Here is a 10,660-nt window from a genome sequence, read left to right as displayed (position 1 = left end):
ATTATAAAGGGGTATTCCGGTTATATCACGTTATCCTCTACCCACATGATAGTAGTATGGGGTTAACTATTATTTGACATGTCCATGGTGACATATGTGACAATGGTCAGTGGTTCATCCATGAAGATGTCCGTGAAGGACCCATGTTTGGTCTGTGTGTCAGTTTTTTGCCCTCCGTGTGTCATTCATATTCCACAGAAACTGCTCCGCTGAAATTCAGTTTCCAGGCGTCCACGTATCAGCAGTTTTCACTGACCCATAAAATGGGCGTTTGGTTCTCATCATGGACTGCGCGTCTCCATGGTTTTACCATTGACCCACGGTCTGTGGAAAATCACTGACGAATAAATACACACATTAGAATCAATGGGTACGTGTGCTGTCAGTGGAGAACACTGACAGCACACCTCTGTGATTCACTGAAGTGTGAAGGAGGCTTTAGATTGGTGGGGATCTGAATGCTGGGACCCCACTGCTATCTCTGCCACTCCCATAGAGCACAGCTCGACCTGTCACTCCACTCATTGTGCTCAGCTCCTCCTGCTCTATAACACGCCGCCTGCAAATTACACTTTAACCTTCTAACAGTCACATTAAAATCGGAAAAACACTCAAAATGTCACATTTTTATTATAGAATTTTAATATGTGTCTGAAGTAAATCTTGTTGGCACACAACTCAGGGGCCACGATTGCATTTTTAACCCCTTAGTGACATACAGCTTTTTTCAGACTATAAGACGCACTATAGTCTGAATAGTAGGAATACTAATGACCGCCTCCATTCTGGAAGCAGTTATTAGAATGCAGGAGGCACAGGGAGGTGTAATCACCTTCCCTGATCTTCTTCCAGGTCCCGCTGTGTACTGTGTCCTGACCATGCATAGTGTCAGGACGAAGTGCACGTAGGCGTGCACTATGAACTGATCCTGTGCGCCGCCAGGTCACAGTACACAGCGGGACCTGGAACAAGCGATGGAGCGGCGTGTCCTGGATCTGTGGCGCCATTCAGAGCAACCGAGGTTTTGTTTGTTTATTTATTTATTTATTTGTTTATTTATTTATTTATTTTGTAACGTTTGATCTGATGTCTGATGGGGGTTTACCTGAGGCGGATGGGGCTGGGGGGTCCAATCTGAGGCTGGTTGGTGCTGGGGGTTTCGATCTGAGGCTGATTGGGGGTCTGACCTGAGTCTGAAGGGGGCCGGGGGGGCTGATGGGGATGATCTGAGGCTACTAGAAGGGGGGAGGTCTGATCTGAGGCTGATGGAGGCTGGGGGGGTAGTCTGATCTGAGGCTGATAGAGGCTAGGGGGGTCTGATAGGAGGCTGGTCTGAGACTGATGGAGGTTGAGGGGTCTGATTTTGGGGTCTGATGAATGGGGGTCTACTTTGGGGGTCTGATCTGAGGTCTGATGACCTGAGGATAGGTCATCAATATCCTTTTCCTAGATAACACCTTTAACCCCTTAGGGACTGGGCTCATTTTCACCTTAAGGACCAGGCCATTTTTTGCAAATTTATGTGCAAATAACTTTAAAACGCTTTGACTTATCCAGGCCATTCTGAGATTGTTTTTCATCACATATTGTACTTCATTACACTGGTAAAATGGAGTAAAAAAAAAAATCATTTTTATTTATAAAAAAATACCAAATTTACCAAAAATTAGCAAATTTCCAAATTTAAATTTCTCTTCTTTTATAATAGATAGTAATACCTCCAAAAATAGTTATTATTTTTACATTCCCCATATGTCTATATATGTCCATTTGAATAATTTTTTTCCAGTAACAAAGCAAGGGATAACAGCCAAATAAAACTCACTATTTATTGCCTCGATTCTGTAGTTTGCAGAAACACCAAATATGTGGCCGTAAACTACTGTACTGGCACACTGTAGGGCGTAGAGGGAAAGGTGCGCGGTGTGTTTTTTGGAAGGCAGATTTTGCTGGACTGGTTTATTTACACCATGTCCCATTTGAAGCCTCCCTGATGCACCCCTAGAGTAAAAAATCCCTAAAAGTGACCCCATTTTGGAAACTACCGGATAAGGTGGCAGTTTTGTTGGGACTATTTTTAGGGTACATATGATTTTTGGTTGCTCTATATTACATTTTTGTGAGGCAAGGTTACCAAAAATAGAAATTCTGAAATTTCATCTCCATTTGCCATAAACTGTTGAGGAACACCTAAAGGGTTAATAAAGTTTGTAAAATAAGTTTTGAATACCTTGAGGGGTGTAGTTTCTTAGATGGGGTCACTTTTATGGAGTTTCTACTCTAGGGGTGCATCAGGGGTTTTTCAAATGGGACATGGTGCCAAAAAAAAAAGGCCATCAAAATCTGCCTTCCAGAAACCATACTTTCCTTCTGCACCCTGCCGTTTGGTCATACAGCAGCAGTTTACAACCACATATGGGGTGTTTCTGAAAACTGCAGAATCAGAGTAATAAATATTAAGTTTTGTTTGGTTGTTAACCCTTGCTTTGCTACTGGAAAAAAACTATCTAAAATGGAAAGTTTGCCAAAACATTGCTGTTTTGGCACCGTTTTTACGGTGTTCATCTGAGGGGTTAGGTCATGGGGTATTTTTATACAGCAGATTCTTACGGATGCGGCGATACCTAATATGTCTACTTTTTTTAAATGTATTCAGGTTTTACACTATATTATCCTTTTATAAACAAATAAAAAACTTTTTAGTACCTGTCACCATCACCTCTCAGGATCGCAGGATGGTGATTGGTGGTGTATTATCACACCACCGATCACCATCCTGTTATCGGGTCTCCAGAGACCCGAATAACCCGAAAACGCAGCAAACCACAGGTCTGAATTGACCTGTGGTTTGCTGCGATCGCCGACACTGGGGGAGGGGGGACCCCCCCCCCCCCCCCCCGCGCATTGTCCCAGGGTGCCTGCTCAATGATTTTAGCAGGCACTTTGTTCCAATCACCGCCCGCTGCGGTGATCGGAACTACACATGACATACCAGTATATCATGTGTCCTTAAGTACCGGGACATCATGACGTACCGGTACGTCATGTGTCCCCAAGAGGTTAATGTAGTCACTTTCACAATGACACAGGCTTTGTTATGGTAACACTTTGTGCATCCTAAGAACAAGTTTACTGAACAGAGAGCCCTGGGGTCCATTCTAGGACTGACTGCAACGGGGTTCCCCAGTCTAAGATAGGTCACTGGAAAACCCAGTGACCTGATTAAAAGTGAGAGTCCCCTATACTCATGCTGCAGTCACAGACCACGAGGATTTAAGGGGTTTTCAATTATTTAGGTATTGATGACCTATCCTCGGTATCACATCAGTGGGGGGGGGGGGGGGGTCTGATTCCTTGCATCCCCACCCATCATCTGTTCATGGCAGCTGTCAGGGCTGGAAACTATACAGAGCCAGAAACAGAAGGCTCCGTTCTCTGTGGAGTCTCCAACGCTGGCGTACCCCAGCACGGCCGCCACAGTGGGCGGAGCTTTCTGCTTTTGACTTTGTTCACTGTATAGTTTCCAGCACGGGGGGCTGCCAGGAACACCTGATAGGTGGAAATGCAGGATGTCAGACCCCCGATGATGTTATTGATGACCTATCCTGATAGGTCATCAATATCTAAATCCTGGAAACCCCATTTAAATCTTTCAGCCCTGGAGGATCCATAACTTTAAGCTTTTAGTTTTCCGTTCACATAGCCGTGTGAGGGGTTGTTTTTCGCTGGGACAAGTTGTACTTTCTAATGGCACCATTTAATATTGCATATGATGTACGGTAGTAGGAAGCTGAAAAAAAAATGGGGTGGACATGGAATTAAAAAAAAAATCTGCCATAGTTTGATGGGTTTTGTTTTTACAGTGTTCCTGTCACGGCCTCTGTGGTGTGCGCCATGACACGGTTGCCGTGCATGCTGTTGCCAGCAGCATCGTGTTGTGGTTGCAGCATGTAGGTGCCTCCTCCTTTCTCCTGGGGCCTTCTCTGTCTGGTGCCGGAGTTTTTTCTTATCTAGCTGGTGGGGATTTAGGTGTGTCCTGGGTGTGGCCACGAGGTTTATAAGGCCTGTGGCCTGTTAGTGATGGGACGTTCGAATCTTTTAAATGAATCGGTTCATTCAAAAGAACCGATTCATGAATGAAATCTTCTATTCACTCTGCTGATTCGGCTGACAAGCAAGTGAACCGAAGCTCAGGAGTAAAAAAAAAAAAAAGCATCCAGGGGTGGGGAAAACTCAGGACTGGAGGGGAGGGCTAATTAATATAATTAAAATAGTTGCAGACTGGGTGGGTTGGGAAGGCCCAGCCTTCATTCTAGGTTCACGTTACACAAGACCTGCTAGAGTCTCTGCTACCTCACACTGAGAGGCTTCAAACGGATCAGCTCAGTCAGATGAAAGGAATCGATTCAAAAGGACTATTCGTTCAAGAACTGGACTTCTCTATGGCCTGTTGGCTGGGTTCTTTGTTCCTCCAGCCTTGCTGTGTGCTGGAGCTGTGCTCCTGCCCGACCTCTGCCATCTGCCCAGTGTTCGAGAGCCACCTTGTGGAACATCAAGGTCTCTTCTATGTTTTCCCAGGGTCACCTTCCCTTCTCTACCCCTCTTATTTGTGTGGTGTTTTTCGTATGGTGGGCTATCTTTAACGCCGGGAAAAAGGGGCAGTTGCCCCGGGCCTAGTTGCTCCTAGGGAGCCCAAGGCAGCTGCTTTCTGAGCCCCGCTGGCCACAGCCCACAGCCACAATGACATGATCTTCTCTGCCGGTGTTCTGTCAGAAAACCTTACCTCGTCAGATTCCCTTAACCCACGTGACTTCCGGGGGTGTGCGCCTCCGCGCAAGCGCAGTACCACGTCACGGTGCCTCCGCGCAAGCGCAGTACCAGGGCATGGGTAAGGTAAAATTACAGTGAGCGTTGACTCATGGACACGCGCACGGAAACCGCGGGTACGCCCTCAATGGTAAGGAGATCTTTTGTCTTGTTAAATCTGCAACACGCCAGACCTGCAGGGTATAGCGAAGTGAGGTCACGGTTATGGGCAATCGAGGGTTACTCACTGTATTGGAGAACCCTGGGCAGGCGCGTGGCAGTGAAGGAGAGGTAGACACGGTTCCTCTGGGGCACACTCTGTATGTAGGGACCAGGCCTGATGGTGGATGAGGTGCCCTGGATGTTATGGGTATTTTGAGTGCCTGGGGCAAGGTCCCTGTTGGATTCGTGACGCCAGTGCCTTTGGACGGTGGCACACCGGTTGGTAGTTGGAATGATGGAGGTACACAAGTAGAATAGTGAACCAAACGTAATTTTACTGAACAATCCAACTTTGTACAGCAGGTGGTAACACAGTCTTTCAATCACAGTTCCACAAGTAGGCTTATTCACAAAATGGCAGGTATTACTTATGCAAGATACGCAGAGGGTAAATTCACAAGCACTCAGCAGCAGGTTGTACCTTTCCTCAGAAACAATGTACACTGTCCTTTCTAGAACTCCTGTTCTGGCTTTATATCCCAAGGCCCGGATGCCTAAAGGGTGGCTTAAATCCTTGGTAACTATCTTCCTCTGGTATTAATTAAATCCTTGCTTTCCTTTCTATTTGCATCTGCCCATCAGGGTTACTTATCTTTCCCTGGACCTTTCTCACGTGGCTGTTGATTGACTGTGGGTTTCTCCCAGGAGGTTGGGTCCTGCAACTGGGGTGTCTTCAGAGCTAACTAAGGCTCTCTTGGCTTCAGGCAGGCTGGATCTTCTCACTAGCCTCCTGGACATCACTAGCAGCCAGGGCTATCCAGCTGCATGTCAGGAGCAGGCTTTTTAACCTCTGTCTTCTCAGACTCCTGACTCTGCACTGCACTCTCCCTGTGGGCCTGGACATTTATACTAGGGGCTCCCTATCTCCCTCTAGTGTCTGGGATGTCTAACTACACCCAACTAGGCCTGCTATTGCATCATACAGGGTACATTACATATCAAAAACACATTAGAAAATACATTAAATGCACAATTAAATATAACATTTCTGTTCCTTGTGAGTAGGAGTAACGCGCACACCAATTGATCCTTGTGTAGTGCCCACCCCTACCTAGTGGGACACTACAAATCTCCTTACCCTCACACTGCTCAAGCACGGATTCCGAAAATTTCCTTACCCTCACTACACAGCGCGCTTCCTATGCGCAGTGTGAGGGTAAGGAGATTTAACAAGACAAAAGACCGTCAGATTTCCTTACCCCTGAGAGCGAGGGCGCGGTGTCCGTGCGTGCGTCCATGAGTCAACGCTCACTGTAATTTTACCTTACCCATGCCCTGGTACTGCGCTTGCGCGGAGGCGCACACTCCCGGAACACCCCGGAAGTCACGTAGGGTAAGGGAATCTGACGAGGTAATGTTTTCTGACATAACACCCGCTCTGTATCCCAGTGAAAACTACCGTAGCAGGCAGGCTGGCCGGCCACGTAACGTCACTCACTCCGTCATGCGCCTGCTCCACCTGCTTCATTAATAAAGTGGGAGGAGCAGGCGCATGCGACGTGACAGAGTGTGTGACGTCACGTTACGCTACCAGCCAGCCTGCCTGCTACGGTAGTTTAAATGTTTGATAGTGAGTACTAGCCTCCCAGCCATGATTAGTTGACTACACTTTACATATAAAGACCCCGCCGTAATTAGTTACCGGCCTCCACCCTCTGTATTGGGGGTCACTATTTACACAGGGACACTGTTATGGGGGGGATCTGTGGATGACACATATATAGCATAAGATGCTATATATACTTCCGTTACCCATCCTGTCCAAACCTTGGACACATTTGTCCATGGACTTTATCACGGATTTACTGAATTCTTCGAGAAAAACCTTGTTCCTGGTGGTAGTTGATCGGTTTAGAGAAAGGGCGCATTTTATAGCATTGCCTGCTCTACCTAATGCAAAAACTCTTGCACAGGTGTTTGTCGATAACATTGTGAAACTACATGGCATTCCCTCTGATGTGGTGTCTGATAGGGGTTTGTTACCAGATTCTAGAAAGCGTTCTGTACTCGACTACGTGTACAATTGTCTTTTTCGATCCTCCCCTAGACTGGGGATGAGATTTTTAACACGGAGTAGGCCAAGGGGAGGCGCGGGGGTCCCGGATTTATCTAACTACCATAAAGCGTCAATCCTTTCATACATATTGGATTGGTTCCACAATGGACAATCTAAAAGATGGGTCCAGTTTGAGAAACTTGCGGTAGGTTATCCAACCCAAAACATACTCTGGATCTCTAAATCCAGGAGACCCTCGCGTCTCCCCCTACTGACCTCGGGTGTCTTAAAAATCTGGGATAGAATAGCACTACCATTAGGTCTCACTAAGTCCCCCAGCCCTATGACCCCCCTTCTTAATAATCCTGACATTCCTTTGGGAATGGGTCGTAGATCATTTCTGGGTTTGGTCCTCACAGATAATCCTACTACGGTCCTTGCGAGGGGCTCCCTTCAGCCACTCTCCTCTTTCCCGGAGGGGACATCTAAAGGGGCATGGTTTAAGTACATTAGCTTAAGAGACTTCCTGTCCTCCTTAGGCCCCATTAACACTCTATCTAGAGACCTCACCCCATTTGAGGCGTTGTGTACCCAAACTCCCCCCCCCCCCACTCATTTAGTGTCTCTGGTCTACGGGCTACTCCAAGGGAAGGACGACTCCATCTCCAATCTACCCTTTGTAAGGGTTTGGGAAAGAAAATTGGGGAAATCTTTTTCTTCTGACCTATGGGAGAAGGCATTCGAGTTATCTCATAAGTCTTCTATAAGCTGTGGACTCCAGGAGAAGAATTTTAAGATTAAGTCCAGGTGGTATAGGACCCCGGTCCTTCTGCATTCTTTCTTTCCTACCTGCCCTAGCTCTTGTTGGAGATGTGGTCGTGAGGAGGGTAGCATGCTCCATATTTGGTGGTCCTGTAGCAAAATCACTCCTTTTTGGGGAGCTATTAATGATCTGTATGACATGGTTAGCAGTAGCTCCTCCAGATGGACCCCTGAGGGCGCTTTGCTCTCCATGTTTCCTGGCTCTATCTCCACATTAAAAAAGGGTCTCCTGAGATTCTTTGTTTAAGCAGCACACCTGGTTATCCCTAGATTCTGGAAATCGACTCCCCCCCCCTCTCCCTAGGGACTGGCTTATCAATTTTGATAAAATCTTCAGAATGGAGGAGCTCTGGGCGGAGGACATAGGTAACTCCACTAAGTTTTTAAAGATTTGGACTCCTTGGATCTTGTTCAAGGGTTCTCCTGAGTTTAACACGTGGCTAAATAGAGATGTCGCCAGTCCCTAGGGGATTACACCTTTCATGCAGATGTCATTTTCTTCACCTGCTCCATTAGCAGCGCCTATACTAGTGAGTACTTCACTTACGGTCTGTGAAGCCTAGGATTTGCTCCGCACGGTTCTTTAAACTTCTGCTGGTATTATCAGGGTTCCCCTCCCCACCCCCCCTCTTTTCCCTCCTGTCCGTCTGTGGTCTTGTCCTTGTATATGTCTTCTGTTGTGTAGTATACGTTTGAGCTTTATATCCATATATTCTCCCGTAACTGGGATCTTGTGATTCCTTTACAATGGAAGCTGGGTTCCCGAGTTATATTCTGGTACTCATTTTATTACAATGAATCTACGTACATGTATTGTGATTGTCTGTAAGTGTACACTGCTGTACACAGCCTCGATTTGTAATCGGGCTGTTTTCATTGTATTGCTACTATATTGGCTCTTCTAATAAAAGAATTTGAACCACAATTGTCTTTTTCTTCGGCATTTCATCCACAGTCAAACGGACAGACGGAGCGCACCAATCAGAATCTGGAGACCTACTTGAGATGTTTTGTTTCGGAGAACCAGGAGGACTGGTCTTCATTCTTGTCGTTAGCTGAGTTTGCCATTAATAACCGTAGACAGGAGGCATTTGGATTCCATCCGCAGTTTGGCACATTTTCTGGTTCTTAAACATCTGGTATTCCTGAGGAGGAATGATTTTCCTCTTCTTTGTCTTCGGAAAATTCAAAATAACCTGAAAAAGTTGGGCAACAGGTATAAGCGTGTGGCTGACAGGAGATGTATGAATGGTCCAGACCTGAGAGTGGGTGATTCTGTGTGTCTGTCCACAAGAAACATTAGGCTTAAGGTACCTTCTTGGAAGTTGGGCCCAAGATTTATTGGTCCATATAAGATCACTGCCATTGTTAACCACGTAGCCTTCCGTCTTGAACTTCCTCAGGCTTTGAAAATTCATAACTTATTAACTTATTTCGTTGTTGAAGAAATGTGTCAAACCTGTTGAGCCGTCATACTTACCTCCCGCTGCTGTCTTGGTGGATGGTAATTTAGAATTTCAAATCCACAGGATTGTGGACTCCCGAGTTCTCCGTAGATACCTCCAGTATCTCGTCCACTGGAAGGGTTACGGACCAGAGGAGAGAATGTGGGTTCCAGGGGCCGATGTTAATGCGAATCGTCTGGTGAAGGCCTTTCACAGAGCCCATCCTGATAAGGTCGTAGACGGGGAATACTGTCACGGTCCCTCAGATGACTGGTGTCAGGAGATCAGAGAGACTGGCTGAGCGTGGAGGAATCTAACAGCCTCCTTGATTTCTCTTTATTCAGTGTTTATAGGGTTAATGACCACTTCCCTTTTCTCAGCTGTTGCTCAGTGGTCATCCCTTCTACTCTTTATAGTCTGACCCCACCCTTCTGACTATGCGGTAGATAGCTTAATTTGGGTTTGGCTGAGCTGGTGTGAGGTCGTCTCTGGTGTTCCTGTTCTTCCAGTTAGGTATCGGGTTTGTTTGTATTTGTTATATTCCCTGTTGTATCTGGGCCTGAGACAGAGACTTCCATTCATCCATCTGGAAAAGAATGGGTTGTCTCTGGTCCTAAACTTATTGCAGAGCCTTATAGAGAAATCAGGGCCTAAGTATCATGCATATGAATATTCCTACCTTCAAGGTCTATTCATATTTATAGGTAGTCAGGGTCCAGGTTAGGGTTGTCTAGGAGGTGACCTATTTCTACCCTAGTTTCCAGGCCCTACTGTTCCCCTTCCCTTCTGTGTTCAGTGTGGAGTTCCCCCCCCCCCCACACACTGATCATGACAGTAAGTGTGTTGTATGGTGTGCTTACCCGCCGATCCAGTTACTGTCTTAAGTCTCCATTGTTTCCTTGCAGTTAGGCCGGTAGAGACTCTGTTCATCTGTATCTGGAATGAACAGGTCGTCTCTGCCCTTTCTTTATTTGAGGGATTATCAGGGCGACTCAGGGTCTTAGGTTTCCTGGGTATGAGCCGTCCTACCATCAAAGTCCGCTCATACGGTGAGGAGTTAGGGTGAGGATTAGGGATGCAATAGGAGGTGACCTGCTCCCTTATCCCAGCCTCTGGCCTAGTTGCTTTTCTACCGGGTGCACATTGTACGGTGGGGGGTTTCCCCCACTCTCCAGCGTGACAGTTCCCTATGCAGTAAAACTGACCTCTCTCCTTCATTCTCTGCGTCAGTACGATTACAGCAATACCACATTTATATGTTTTTTCTTGTGTTTTAATACTGGGGAAAAAAACTTTAGAAAGAAAATATTTTTTTGTTTAATCGCCGTATTCTGAACTTTTTTTTATAGTAACATCTATGGAGCTGTGT

Source organism: Bufo gargarizans, chromosome 6 (genome assembly GCF_014858855.1).
Source record: "Bufo gargarizans isolate SCDJY-AF-19 chromosome 6, ASM1485885v1, whole genome shotgun sequence".
NCBI classification, from domain to species: domain Eukaryota; kingdom Metazoa; phylum Chordata; class Amphibia; order Anura; family Bufonidae; genus Bufo; species Bufo gargarizans.
Note: the sequence above shows the minus strand (reverse complement) of the source record.